Genomic DNA, 14799 nt, shown 5'->3' on the forward strand with positions numbered 1-14799 from the left:
GCTCTTCTCAAACTGAGGGGATGCCCCAAGAAACATCCACATGAAGGAATGCAGGGCAAACCTGCTTCAAGTAGGGATTGGCACATGGATGGGAATGCAGCAGCACCAAGAGGCAGGAGGGAGCTAGGAGAGGGGCTGGCAACACAAGGAACATGAAGGGTGTCCTTGACTGCCAGGAGAAGTGAAAAATTGTCCTGGCATGTGTTCACCTCAGCACAACTTCACTTACATAGATTAAATCAGAGCCCAATCTTGCTGCGTGCCAAAGGCACAGCAGTCTGTCAAGATGACAGTAGTAACTGCCTGGTGTTTCTGCATGTCCAGTGCAAGCCCTAGTCTCACCAAAGAGGAGAGCAGCCCGGGTCCTGCTCTGACTTGTGCAGACTGCACGCTGGACTGCAGGAGCAGCTCAGGAGTGGCTTGGGCCCCCCAGAGGCAGCAAGGAAGAGCTATGGCTGTCAGACTATCTGGAAGCTCCCTTCAGGCTGGAACTCAGTATAGCCTATTTTCAGGTCCTTTATACCACTTGAATAGCCGAAAAGCATGAATGCCAGTGATGAAAATAGGTGTCATTATGTTATGCTCATAAGCATTGTTAATATTCCCAAGAGTGTTCTCTTCTAGCTGCTTGGAAGCATACATCATCAGTTCCATAAGGAAATATGTCATGAACCATTGCTATATGTTGTGATTGGAGAGATAAAATACCAGAAACTCCAAAATGAAAAATGCCAGTTTTTTAATGGAGTAAGCACAGGTACTATGTAGTATTAGAAATACCACTTTTCCTTTGGAATGTCCACGCTCTTAAGTGTGAAGCCAGAGAGCACTGAGCAAATCAAATATGTAAATTAAAATTGGACACGAGAAAGTTTCTGTGCTCATATGTAATAGCAATGGTAATTGAAAATGATAAATATAGAAGTATGCATTTGATTGAGTGTATCACCAACATACAGAAGTATTTCCTTTTAATTTTTAGCATGTCAGTATAAAACATGTAGTGTTTCATTGTTTCTGAAATAAACATTTGGTGAGAGTTTCAGCTCTCTGAGTTTATAGACACCACTAGGGAATTCTTCATTTCTGACAGTATTTTTTTACGTAAATGCTTTTCCTTACTCACAAAAAGGAATTATCCTTCCATTGAAACCAGCAGACTTCTGCTAGCCAGCTTCAAAGGAAATAGGATTAGGCTCTAATTTGCAAAACAGTATTGGAGGATATATTGCACCAAATCTAAACTATACAGAGAATCACAATAACAACAACAACAAAGCCATTGATTTCAGTAGGCTTACCTTCCTAAATCAATATGAGTTGGAAAGTAGTCTTAAAAGATTGCAGCATGCTAGCAATAAAAATTTATCATAAAATTCAGTGCGTTTTTAGGATTAATTTTGCCACGAACTTTCAAAACAGCACAACTTATTTATTATCTGGCATAGAGACACTCAGGATAAAAAAACCCACTGGCTTAATAGCACTCAGTCAAATATTTAGGTCTCCTCAGAAAGCTGACAGCATCTAAAATGAGGCATGAGTTTCATAGAGCTGATGTTAATTCATTCCATATATTTAGCTAAATAAAAAACCAAAGCAAAACAAAACAGGATTTCAAAGATACTTACTACACATACTTATTTTACAAACTGAGACGAGGTACTCTCTCTGTGCAACGATTATGCCTATTGCAGCTTAACTTGGTGAGATGGTATGATTTGTACTCAGACTTTTTGCTCATAAGCATTTCTCAGTGTTTGCCGATGTTCAACAGTGTTGTTACCACCCATACAAAAGTTGGCTTCTGGGGGGGGCTGTTGGAGACCTGGAACACCTTCTTTGACTGTTCCCTATAGTGTAAGATAAAAGAAAGGGGAGAAATGAGTACTAAAGGGATTCAAAGATGCAACAGACGTGTTCTCAGATACTTACATGCTGCTCTCTTAGATATCAGTCCCCTCCGCTCAGCTCTCTAGTCTGTACATGAAGAAAAACATAACCATAGTTCTGAAAATCAATTGATTTGCTTTGACTGCTCATGCTTGATAATCAAAATAAGTGTGGGTGTATGCATTTGCTGGACCAAGCTAGAGTGCTCAGCATTGTCCAGACTGCAAATCTAAAGATGACAACCAGAGGACATTCTCTCAATTGAACTTTCTCCTCTGTGTTAAGTACCTGCTGAGAGAGAGCTTTTTGGTCTGATGAAGTGAAAGCATGCTAATGTGTTCCACTCAAGAATAGGGATTATCCTTTAGAAAGCAGGGGCTGGCAGAGACAGCTGGCATCCATCTGGTTGCTGTGGCAGGTATCTGCATATTATCTGCCCTGGCAGATCACATCCAGTCTTTGTAATTGTATGCTTTATGAAACTTGCGGGAGTCAAGAAAGTTCAGGATTAAGACTGTAATGCTGATTTTCTCTGTAGTGAGCCATATAAAAAAACTTTACCTTGACAAGTAGTGGCCTTTTGAGATGTGTCTTGTTTGCATCCCACAGATGTTGATTTACTATTAAAACAATACTTCAGTCAAATAATGAACACTGACAGGGCCCAGATTCAGAGGTTATAACTTCCCTCTAAATTCATGTGTCTCCTCTTGTTATTTGATTGCCTCTAGGCCTCTTGAGACGTCCATGCAATAGGAAAAATAGAGACTTAGGTGAAGTTAAGCCCTCTGAATCTGGATCCCGGACCCATTACAGAGCTTTATGGGCAGTGAAGAAACTGAATAATGTCTGTAATGTCTGTTTGGAGAGGACTCTGGAATTTAGGCTGTAAGACTTTCAATAGGAGAGGAGTTGTATGTTCATAAAATATCTTTTAAAATTCCGTTTCCAAGCCTCAAGCCTTTGTTTCAGTGACTTCCATTGAGAATTTAGACAATGAATGAGTTACAATTTTTGCCTGTAATACTGGTCATTTCTTCTTCTGCTTGTTATGTTTTATTGGAATATCCATAGCACAGAGGATAGCAGTCACCTGCTGAATTTACATCATGTGCTTCCTTTACATAAGCATATCTGTGCCTGTATGCTTATGTCACATGATTTTATCCATACAAAATCTGCTTTTCTACAATCAACAATTCCACATGACACCAAAATTCCTGACTGTTATTGCTAAAATGGGGTGCTCAACACCACTGAGAAGTGAAGAGAAACAACCCGAACTGCTCAGGAGACGAAACTGAAATGTAGCAGGTGAGGCTCAGCGTCTCTTCTGTTGCAGGGTTTCCAGAAGGATTGAGCACACACAATTCCTTCTTCTGTTGCTTTCCTATTTCTCATTCAGTTTAGATGTTCTTTAGATGTAAAACTCTGTGATAGTGTGTTTACCGTGTTATTTATATATTAATTTTATTGAATTAATTAGCAACACAATCCAAACTGCCATCCTCCTCTGTCCCCCTGCACATTAATACTTTTGGGATTAAAGTCCACATACAAGTTCCATCACCACGAACAGGGAATTGCATTGGGCCACTGTCAGTGGATTGCTCATTCCACCAACGCAAAGTGCAAGAAAATAAATTTAAAATGTAATTAAGTCACTCAGCAGCAACTCCCCGCCTCTCATCACTTCCCTTCTTTGCCTTCAGTTTCCTCCCTTCCGCTCCTTCTGTTTTTTTGCCCTTATTTTGAGAGACTGACTGACTGCATTGATTTCCACCATCAGCCCATTAGGCCACATGTAGGCAGCCAGATCTCCACCCAGCTCATTTTGCCCACTACCAGCTGCTGCACCTGGTTTCAGCGTAGCTTATACACACACAGCTTCTCCACAGCATCACCAGGAGTGGTCATCACTGGCCACCATTTTGCACCATTTCCTCCAGCCCCAACTCCCCCAGCACAATGGTGCAGGCAAGCGAGGTATCTTAGGGTTGGGTTTTGGTGGTGAAACCACGAGCCCTTACCGTGTAAACACGGGTGGTGCTCAGTGGTGCCTGTGGGTCGTGGTGGAAAAGGGTGGAGCTGTGCAGCCGCGGGTTGGTTTGGGGCTGGGAGGTAGCTGGGGCAGAGGCAGGGGAAGCGAAATGCAGACGAGGTGCTGGGGCCTGCCAGCCTGTGCTGGGGAGCTGCGCGCTGCAGGGGCCTTCACTTAGGGATGTTTGTGTGGGAACAGAACGGGGAAGCATGAACTTTTGCCATTGTGACCCCTTCATCCTGGATGACTCACGGATGAGATGGGGCAGATACATCCCTCCAGGACTCTGGGATTTCCTGCCCAGTCTGATTGAATGGAGATATCACAGCCACTGGGTAGATCCTGCAAGGCATGAGGTATTAGCCTTAGTTGTGGTTTTTGTATGGTGTTCATTGTGCTGACGCCTATGATGAAGAAAACCAAATGTTTTGCACAAGATGATTGTTTTGATGTTGAGGTCTATGGACCTGTGTCTAGATTGTATCACTCTTTTCATGAAGCTATTTGATGCTTAACCAGTTTTCTTGCAAATACAAGGGTAAAGCTGCTCCAATAGAAAAAGACAAAAATATATGTATCTTTCTTTTCTTATATATATATTTTTTAGAGTGAAGATGATTAAGCACAAGATGTTATGCTAAAAGTCATGCTGCATGTGTTACTGGACACCAATGAGTTACTGCATGTTCATACCTTTGGATGCACTCACCTGAACAAGCCTTTCCCCATGACTATCACTGGCGGGCAGGTATCTGGGATGATGACAGCAAATGATGCCCAATTACCAAAAATGGATTCCACGACACTTAGAACAGAACATCTACCATGTCATGATAGATATACAATTTACCCCATCAGACAGAACAGCATTTGTTATATTAGACTGATAACATGCATCACTTCCTTTGGCAGCGTGAGTATACAGTTCAAATCTAGTGGAGAAATGGGCACTGTGTGCCACCTGGCTCTTGTTAGAAGACAAATCTATAAGGAATTGATGACAACATAGTCCTCTATTCTCTCTTTTCTCACACATGCTGCAGGCTGCCTGGTAACCTCCTTCCCTGCAGAGACAAAGGGGAGCAAGGGCTGAACTGTGCCTTCTCAAAAGGCAGCCCTTTCCCCTCCTGGAGGTGTTTTGGGGAACAGTGGACAACTCCACACCTTGTCACAGGCCCCATGCTAGGGGCGAAATCTGACATGGAGAAATCGTCTCCTCCTCCCCACCTCCCCCTAAATTCCCACTGATATACTGGAATTCAGCGTGGTGTGCATCATGGCTTCATAGCTGTAAGACTGGCTGTATTTTTCCTTCACTGATCATTAGTTTGTCAGAGTCAAAACAATACTAAATGATAAAATAGATTCAGCACAGAGGCTGCCAGCTTCCTTTAGCTTTATTTTGTTTATTTTTCATTTGTCTGCAGCCACTTCCTGGCTTTAGAAAATAGTGTTGTCTGTGACTTGTAAATAAAATTAGGTCAAATAATAAAAACTATTGATGGCAATATAATAATTTTATGGCAAGTGATTAGAAGGATGTAAACAGAATATTACAACTTTAGGATGTGTACGGACAATACAGCATGACTTTCGCAGGAAAAAGACTACCCAGAATTCTGGGGCAGCAAGCTGCAAAGAGCAGTTAAGTGGAAAATGGATCTGTTTGCATATAGATGCCTGAGAACCAAATATAATTTTCTATTAGATCTTTTTAAAATCCCATCCTTTATGCCTGTTTGCTAGCAGAGAGGACTCTTTAAATCAATAGCAAATTGGCTAAGTGACAAACTTGATCAAAGCCTCATTATGCATGAAAATTTCATTTTGCTGGCTCTGGCATTATGAGGGGGAAGGTTTTGTGGCTCTTTGTGTTTCCTTTGTGCTTCTCATGCACTATAAAGGAAACTGCAAATTTCTAAAATCCCCACAGTGGGCATAGGGGAGCAGAGAGAGGATGCCAGCACCTCATCTGTTGTCATCTGGGAGGACAGTGACAGCCATTCTGACTCCAATGCTGTCCCCATTGCTGGGCCTGCAGAAGGGTGTCAGGCCTGGGGTGGAGGGCTTTAAGGGTGGGAAAGAGGTGTTCTTGATGCACTGACAGGTCATTTTCTTTGGAGCTGATGCTAGCTGGTCCACATGACCACCACCCCTAGGCTTCTCCAGCCTGCACTGAAGCCACAGACAGTCAAAGTTTAACAACCCCAAAAAGATAGTACAGATCTTAAGATGCAGACCCAATCCCCCAGGGAGAAGCAAGGCAACACATTGATGCCACCACCTTGCCTCTGTTAATGCAAAGTGCACAACACTTAGGGTAATGATGCCTGTAGGAAAGAGCCACCTTCCCCAGCAAGTCCACAGAGGCTTGAGGAGATGCCTCCATCTCCTCCATGATCTATGGCCAATCAGAATATCTGGCCCAGGGCCTAAAAACACTTTTAAACTTGTGTCTCCTTATCTCTCCTGAAGAACTAGAGTACTCTTTCCTGCCTCCCAAGAATTATACAAAAATAAATCTTCTTGGATCTGCAGAATGCTTTGCTGACACTAATTGTGTTATAAGAAAGAAACAGATTTATTTTTAATGGAACAGGACACTCATTTCTGAAGAGCATGTTTGAAGGTCTGTTACTAAAGTGAAAAAAGTATTCAAATTTAATAAGAGGAGCAACATGACCTCTGCATACTTCCCATTGCTTTAGCAAGGCCAAATCCTTTTAACTTTACCTCAGCTTGTGCTAATCTCCATGAGGGCTCCACACACAGGAGCCTTTGCCAGCACTGAAGCTTATGAAGATGACACTAGTTAGACTGCCTAGAATCAACCACATGCTGCTGCAAAACAGCTGGAAATTACTATTCTTCTCCCTCCATATTCATGCCCCCTCACCATGATACTGTCTGAAGTCTTCTGTCTCATCCTTCTGCATTTCTGTTCCCTTCCCTCAGTCCCAAAGCCAATCATTTGTTGGGACAGATGCAAGGCTTGCTGGGGGCATTTTCTCCCTTAGGACATATACAGTTTGCTCCATCAGGGTTTTCATCGCCTTTCTGCCCTGGCTAGATATAAAGGACAGTTTTCACCTTTCATTCCTGTGTGCCAGCTGGCATCTACAGAGTATGCCTGGGTATTTCAAGGAGGTGAAGGGGTGTCAGTGCCTGGATCTCGCTGGTTTTGCACCGAGTGACACACATCATCTGCTCTGACACATCCTCTACTCTGTGTCACTGCAGTATGAATTCTTGAACCTGCAATCTGCTTGATTTCTGCCAGTAGTAATGCCAGAGAAAAAGAAAAATTACAGCTGGATCATCAAGAAAAGCAACCGTGGAGTGGAGCATTTTCAGATTGGTGAATTGTACCAGGACACCCCATCTCCTCCAGTTTTCAGCTCCATGGGAAATAGGTAGATCAAATATCCAACAGAGGGAAATTAATTGGCTGAGGTTGTAACTTTACACACACATTTGGTGGAGGAATACAATAGCTAGATTTCTAAGATTTCAGCCCGACCATTGCAATGATGATACTCAAAAGAGAAAAGAGAAAGGAAGAAAGATGCTGCTTGCCACAGCTTTATCTAATACGATATCTGGTTACTGCTGAGGAAAAAGAAACCTGCTTTGCTTTAGGAAGTGAAGCAGACCCTTTCTGTAGCACCACCAAGTGGTCGAGCATCTCTGGAAAAACCTGTCTGCAAAACAAACAGCAGTGTCTCACAGCAACATTTTCTAACTACTTTACAGTCTTTTAAGTGGTAAATATGATTTTTGGCCTGTAAAATGGATGTAAATTTGGATTAATGTCAGTGAAGCTGTGGGTGAAGACAGTATTAGATGTGTTGCACTCAAAGCTGTCAGGAGAAGACTGACAAAACCTTAATACTTATCTGGTTTTGGTGTGGGTCAGCAGATCTCTTGATCTGTGAACCAGGACATGGATGTATTAGGAGTGCTATAGGCACAGAGTGAGAGACAGGTCTCTGTTCGACAAATTTTTTCACTGGTAAGTGGTATCAAGAATCAGTGGTAGGCAAGATCTTGAAATGCTTTTTTTAGCAGAATTTACTTTTCTTCTGGGAAAAAAAAAAGTGTTAATTTATAAATCAGATTTGAAGTGATTCATGCAAGGGTGATAGAAATTAAGACAGGGGCTGGTTCCTGGCACCATTAAAGGCTGCTGGTGTAAAATTGTCACGTGCCAGTGATATATGACCAGTGAAACTCTTTCGTATGACGTTACAAGCTGTTGCCGTTCTATCTTCAGGGTTGCTATTCAAGGAGAGTTCCTTTACCTTGAGTCTTGTTACAATGGAGAGGAGCCTCTAACATCTTGGTTGCTCAAGCTCACCCCCACTACAAAGAGACTTCCAGGGAAAGGGATTGCCTGGGATGGCCTTTGTAAAGCCTGGGTCCCAACATGGTCCTCGGGAGCACAGAACCATCCAGCTTAGGAGCCCAAGCCACTGGCATTGTCCTGTTCACAGCTTATTTGAACCCACAAATCTGACTCATGGAAAGACCAAAGTACTGCTCCTGGAACAGACCATCAGGATACATCTGTGTAAAACGGATTTAAGCAGGTTTCAATGCAGGAGCAAAACCCTTGCATCTGTGGTAATTAGCCCTTAGAAAGGCATGTGGTGTAATATGCCTCTCAGCTATCATGTCCTTCTTTAATTGCTGCATTCATCAGTTGTAGGTATCATTAGGTCTCAGCCAATGACCCCTACTTGTTTTCTGGCCAAAAAGCTGGACACTGAAGCTTGTGTTCATCACTGACCTTTTGCAGTGCCACAGCAGCATTAGCTCTCTTCTTCCTCCAGGAACAGCAGGGACCAAAGGCATCTCTACCCTTCACAGGAGCTGCTCAAGTGAAAAGAGCCCCAGGAGTAATAAAAGGCCATCTTCTTCTGTACCAGCTAATGCTTCTGTAATTAAAAAAGCAGGTGTTCAGTGGCCATTCTGTTTGCCTGCCTGCAAACTTGCAACACAGCCAGAGATGCCCGAGGTGCTGCTGTTTGGAAAAGCAGCAGAAGGACTCAGCATTCCTAATGACAGAGATATGTTTTCAAAAATACATTTCTTAGCATGACAGGCAAAGATGAAAGGGACCAGACATGAAGTCTGAGGTGAAGATTTGCAGATTCCCATTTCAAGAAGAGCAGCTGCCAGTTTTGTTGGTTGTTGGACTCATCCTCCAGTATGATACTGGAGACATATAATGGAAATATTTTTATTTGAAAAGAAGAAAAGCACCAACAGACCAGGACCCATCTTAAACAAGCTTCTGAGAGCTCAGTGTGATTTTCAGAGGAGGTGATTATGCATGGCTGCCACGGCATTGGATCAGAGCAGGGCTATTCAGCACTCCTGACGGGAAGGCTAGATTGACCCTATGGGAGAGTAGATAAATTGAGTCAAAACACATGGCAGACTCTAATTTCCAAGGGATTATTATAATCAATAGTAACTCTATGCATTTGTGCATGTGTGTTCATGATATAACAAACAGCAGCATATATATATATATGAATATATATAAACAATAATATCTACATACATGTATGTATGTACACATGAAAGCTCATATTGCTCATATTGCTTGAACAGCTGTAGTAGGGATCTTGTCAACATTAGCTACCAATATTAAAAGTCCTTTTATGTTTATGTCAACAAGGAGTTGAAATATTGTTCATCTGTAGCTTTAAAAATATAATCATAGCGAAGCGCAGCACTACATTCAAGCTGAAGTCAAGCTGACTGTTTTAGTACAAAGCTGGGCACCTCATTGTGGCTCTGGCCATCTGCATGCACGCTATACTTAAAATGGAAAAAGGCCTCTGGGGAAAATGAACCAAATTCACCGTGTGTACAAGCAGCCATGGCTCCTTTGAGGTCTGTGGAATGCATTTGTTTACACCAGTAATGCACTTAATCCAGAGACCGTTGTTCTTTATGAGACCTCACTTTTCTTTGTGTTTATGCCAGTGTAATTCCACTTTGGTAGGAATAATACTAATTCATGTAAGTGGTGAAAATTTTTATTTTTGCTTTTCGGCATAGATGCCAGATGACAACTTTCATAGCCTGTTTCCTTTCCTACTTTACTGTAGTTTTTCTGCAGGTGCTGTTCCTCTGATTTTTTACATTTACTTCAGATTTCCGTAGTCTCAAAGAGAAGGCAACCGGGCATTCAGTGCCCATATCCACTACCTACTCCTTAGAGTGGATGTTTTTCCCCATTTTTTTCTGATGCCAAGGATTGCCGTGTTGCCTTCACCAGCATTTCCCTCCTGCCACCGTCACAGCTGCCACCATTCCAGACAGGAAGGGCTGTGCTCTCCAGAAGTTCATTAATGCTACTTGTTAATTGCCCAGAGACTGGAGACAGAGGGGTCCTGTTTCATGTGTATGAGGCATCCCTTATCTTCCTTGTGGGTTGACTGGGCAACCTGATTTTCCGTGGAGAAATAGCTTGCAGTTAATAACTAAGGTGATATCAATAAAACCAGGTAGAAAATAATAGTGTGGAGGTAGCAGGCAGCATTGTAGAGCATCAGAGCCAAACAAAATGGCTTAATATTTAGCAGGAGTGTAGACCACAACAAGGATAATTTCAACTCTCCCTATGATGCAATTATCAAAAGCACACATCTATCTCTGCTCTTTTACTGTCAGACTTTGTGTCTCTGGACTTAACTTTGCACCCGGTGCCACCAAAACAATTACCTTTTTCCCTAAGTTTTGCACTCCCGAAGGTCAGTGGCAAAATAGGTGAACAGATTTGGACTGCTGATTTCATACAGGCTACTTAAAAGAGACCAAGGCAGAAAAGGCTACCTAAGCACCACACCGAGGGTGTGGTAGGAGAGGTTAAAGTACAAGCTGCCTTTCCTGAAAGCCTGTTCTCTCACCAACTGATGTAATTTCCCCTGATAGCTGGAGCATTAGCCCTCTCTTCAGTTTAAAAATGAGTCCCCGAGGAGCCTAAATTAAAGATGCCCATACAAAAGTGCAGGGCCTGACCTCTCACAGCTGCACCGGGGCTAATAGTGATTCATTGTGCTGCTCCGTGTTACAGTCCAAGGGCAGAACAAGGGGGCAGGGGAGGGCTACGGAGGCATTTCAGGCTCCTGGTTAGCTCATTCATAGACATCTGGTGTCCCGCCTCCTCCTCACGCTTCGGTGCATCCCACCCCTATTGTAAAGAAAATCCACTTCTTTAGAGATCTGAGCTGCTTGGGCTGGACAAAGACCAAAATTAAATCCGCAGCTGCCCAGGAAGAGGCTTTCTCTGTCAGGGGTTATTATCGAGGATATCTGATGAGAGAGCGGAGCGGGGAACTCCCCTCACCTCTGTCAGTTCCAGTTACAGGTTTGGATGGATGCGTGCGCACATATTTGTCTTCCTTCACATAAATAACACGGGCCACTCTGCAGCTGATGTGGACTGTTGTGCCTCCACTGACCCAGTTTAGCTCCAGAGCTTTATGAGAGGTATGTGACCCACTGCACTCACCACGTTTGGCTGGACTCCGTTAGCAGCCTGCAGGAAACACTCAGTGTCACAGGGCAGTGAGGCCAAAATACCCTCATGGCAGCTCCTTCGCCCTCAATGAAGCTGCATCAAGGGTAAATTTAAATTGACAAAGGCCAGGTCCTATTCTCAGTTACCCTAGAGAGAACCTGGAATTGCACCACTAGTTCCCAAGGAGTTATTCTGGGTCTACAGGGGCACAAGCATGAGCAGAATCTGGCACTAAGTTTAAAGGAGCAAAACAAAGAGAGGTTTATGCAAAAAGGAACAGCAGCAGGTGGCACATATAGGTTATATAGCCTCAGGTTTTGAAAGGAAAAGAAACATAAAGTTAATAGAAAACCTTTGTGGCTACTAAATATGTTTTATTCTTGAATCCCCTGTAGAACTGATCAGTCCCACAACTTACAAAAATAGATGCAACAGGTGTTAGTTTGAAGTCTTTTGTGCTTCATATTAAGGGCACTCATGAAAAGTTTATTGTCACTGAAACCTGGAGGAGAAAGCAGGATTACTGTGGAAAAAATTCTGCCCCGCTACACTAGAGCACATCTGAAGCCATTCGACCAGGGGAATTTTAATCTACATCTCAAAAGCTTTGCATATCTGATCACCATTCCTGCTATCTCTGTCTAAATAGCCTCATGCTGGCAACCTGACCTATTCAGTTGGTGGCTGCTCCTTCTGTTCTCTACATCTCGTTTGGAAGAAGATGAGAGTTGTTATCTGATTTTCTCTTGATTCCATTCTTTAATCTGATGTGTTTCCCGTGTTTTCTTGGGCACATCAACTAAATTGCAGCTCTTTAAGACAGCCAAAGACAAGTTGCCGCCTTGGGACTGACTAGCCTGGCTGCAGCATGGGGGTGTGGACATTATGCAAAGAGCAAGATAGGGAGCTGAGAGTGGGATTTCACAGCTGCTGTGGGGAACTGGATGACTGAATCCCATTAGGGTTGCAGCAAGGTTTGGCAACCTTGCTCTTCCTGGCCTCCTTTGAAGAAGGCTCAGCACAAAGCTGAAGTTTAAATTTTGCATGAAGCAAGAGGCACTTTCACTCCCACAGGAGTGAGTACTGCTCATTGCTATTGCAGTAGCTGAGCTGGAGGCTGTGGAAGGATCCCCAGGCACAACTCCCATTACCTTACATAAGGATATAAAGGACTATAAGGAAAAATAAGGAGAATTTCAAGCATTGTCAGAAGATATTATCAGTGTCGGAAATCTGTCCAAATCTGTCCAGGCAAATCAGCTAGAAAGGTAACTGCAATATATCCCTGTACTTCAGAAGACTTGTACATGTTTATACTATATTTAAGAAATACTATAAATCATAAATTATACTATATTTATAAAAGTGATCAGTGTTCTTCAGAGATCCACAGGCACTTCAGCAAATGCTGTGTGAATTACTCATGTGATCTCTTCAGTCACCACAGAAAGCTTGGTCAGCAGAAGCTGGCTTCACTATGCATCGCTAGGGCAGCAAATGGGAAATTCTGCCCCAGTTTGAGAATACTATGGGATTTGGGACAGCAGTAGGCAGTTAATCATCATGTTTAGCCCAAAGATGGGCACTTCCAGACCTGTTCTACACAACATCTTCAGTAATAAAAGTTCTTGACCAATTATGGAATTGTTTTACCTTTAAACTACATTTACTTTGCCAGACCGATGAGAAAGGGCTCTGATGTCTCAACAGACAGGGGCTTCAGCGTTACATCTTGTCCTAAGGGTGCCACAGTTGTGGCATCGTGTCCTAAGGCTGCCATCCGCTGCTGGAGCAGCGCAGGAGGGTGACCAGGCAGCGATGGAGCTCTGCACCCTGCTGAGCCCAAGTGCCCTGGGAAGGTCTCCCACACAGCTGCTTACTCACATTTAGACACAGAACATTGTTAGAGCATCGCAGCAACATGCTGTTTTCTTGTCATTTGTAAGCATGCAAGAGTTTCTTTGATAAGTAAAAAACCTACTTTAAAATGGTTTAATCTTGACTTTGAAAAGAGAAAATTGAGTTGAACTGCCTTGAAATAGAGTGTTTTTACCAAATACTCCTATTGAAAGGAGCAGAAGAAAGCAGGGCAAGGACAGACCCCACAGATCCCTACTGAGGGTTAATATAAGGCAGAGCAATATTAAGATTCTCCACAAGACCAGGACTCATATTAAAGAAAACAATTGTTTTAAATAAACTTACTGGTAGAACCTGCATTAGAGAACTGCCAAAACACCCAACCTTTTTTCTCAATAACTGCAAAGAAGACTCAAAAATACAGACAGACAGAGGTTTCATTGTCAGAAATGTGCAAATAATATAAAAATGTACAAGAAGAATTTCAGCTACACCTAAAATGTTGCTATTTTTGAAAGCAGCTTAATTGGTGGTCTTTCACTGCACTTAAGATCTTTCCCTGGAGGGAATTTTCTTTAACTGCAAGGACTCACTCTGCCACACTGTACTGGAAACAATATGAGAAAAGGATTTCTTCCAGTGGTAAAAGCATTTCAGCGAGCACACTGATGAGGAATGTCTGGGATTTAAATACAGGGAAACCCAGAGCTGACAGCCTGGAACAGAGGGAGATGTAACAAGGCAACTAAAAAAAAAAAAAAAAAAAAAAAAAAAAAGAAAAAAAAAGAGTTAATTACAAACATGTGTAAAGCATAAGGCAAGAAAAAGAAAACAGGGAAAGAATGGCAAGGATCCCATGGCAAAGTGACCGGTGGTGAGCTGTCATGCCCAAAGCCACAGGATGAGGCCTGCAGCATTTATTGCTCACTGGAAGTAATTTTTCAAGTCAAGGAGCAATACTTCTTTAAGAAGGGTAACTGAAGGGTAACTGAAGCCCTCTTAAAACAAAAGTATCATTGAAGAGAGACTAATAAATCACCCAGTGACTAGATTTTTTTCATTTGTAGTGAAGAACTCCTGTCTCAAACTAGGTCGCTGTGTCAAGCCCGCCCCTGTGGTATTAACAAAGCACTTCAGGATGTGTTTATCTCTACTAAGTACAAACTTCAGAGGGACCTAAGCACTTCAAACTGGGTGTCAGCACTTTGGCTAGGAGTTTTGACTTACTGCCGGGAGAGTTAGCTGCTAGCCTGAGCCTCCAGCCCCCCTTTGTCCGTACAAACCCATAGTAAACCCCTGCTTCTGCTTTCTGGATGCAGACTGGAAGAGAGGGAAGGAAAGAAGCTCCTCTGGGTTCCTCTGCCCAAATGCATAGTTAACCCCAGTCCCAAGCATAGGCTTTTGCCCAAACGCTTTAGGTATAGAAGAAGTTTGGGCTCACACTCAAGATACAGTAGAGCTGCACCCT

The sequence above is a fragment of the Pipra filicauda genome, unplaced genomic scaffold (genome assembly GCF_003945595.2).
Source record: "Pipra filicauda isolate LSUMZ 115617 unplaced genomic scaffold, ASM394559v2 scaffold313_size859762_pilon, whole genome shotgun sequence".
NCBI lineage: Eukaryota > Metazoa > Chordata > Aves > Passeriformes > Pipridae > Pipra > Pipra filicauda.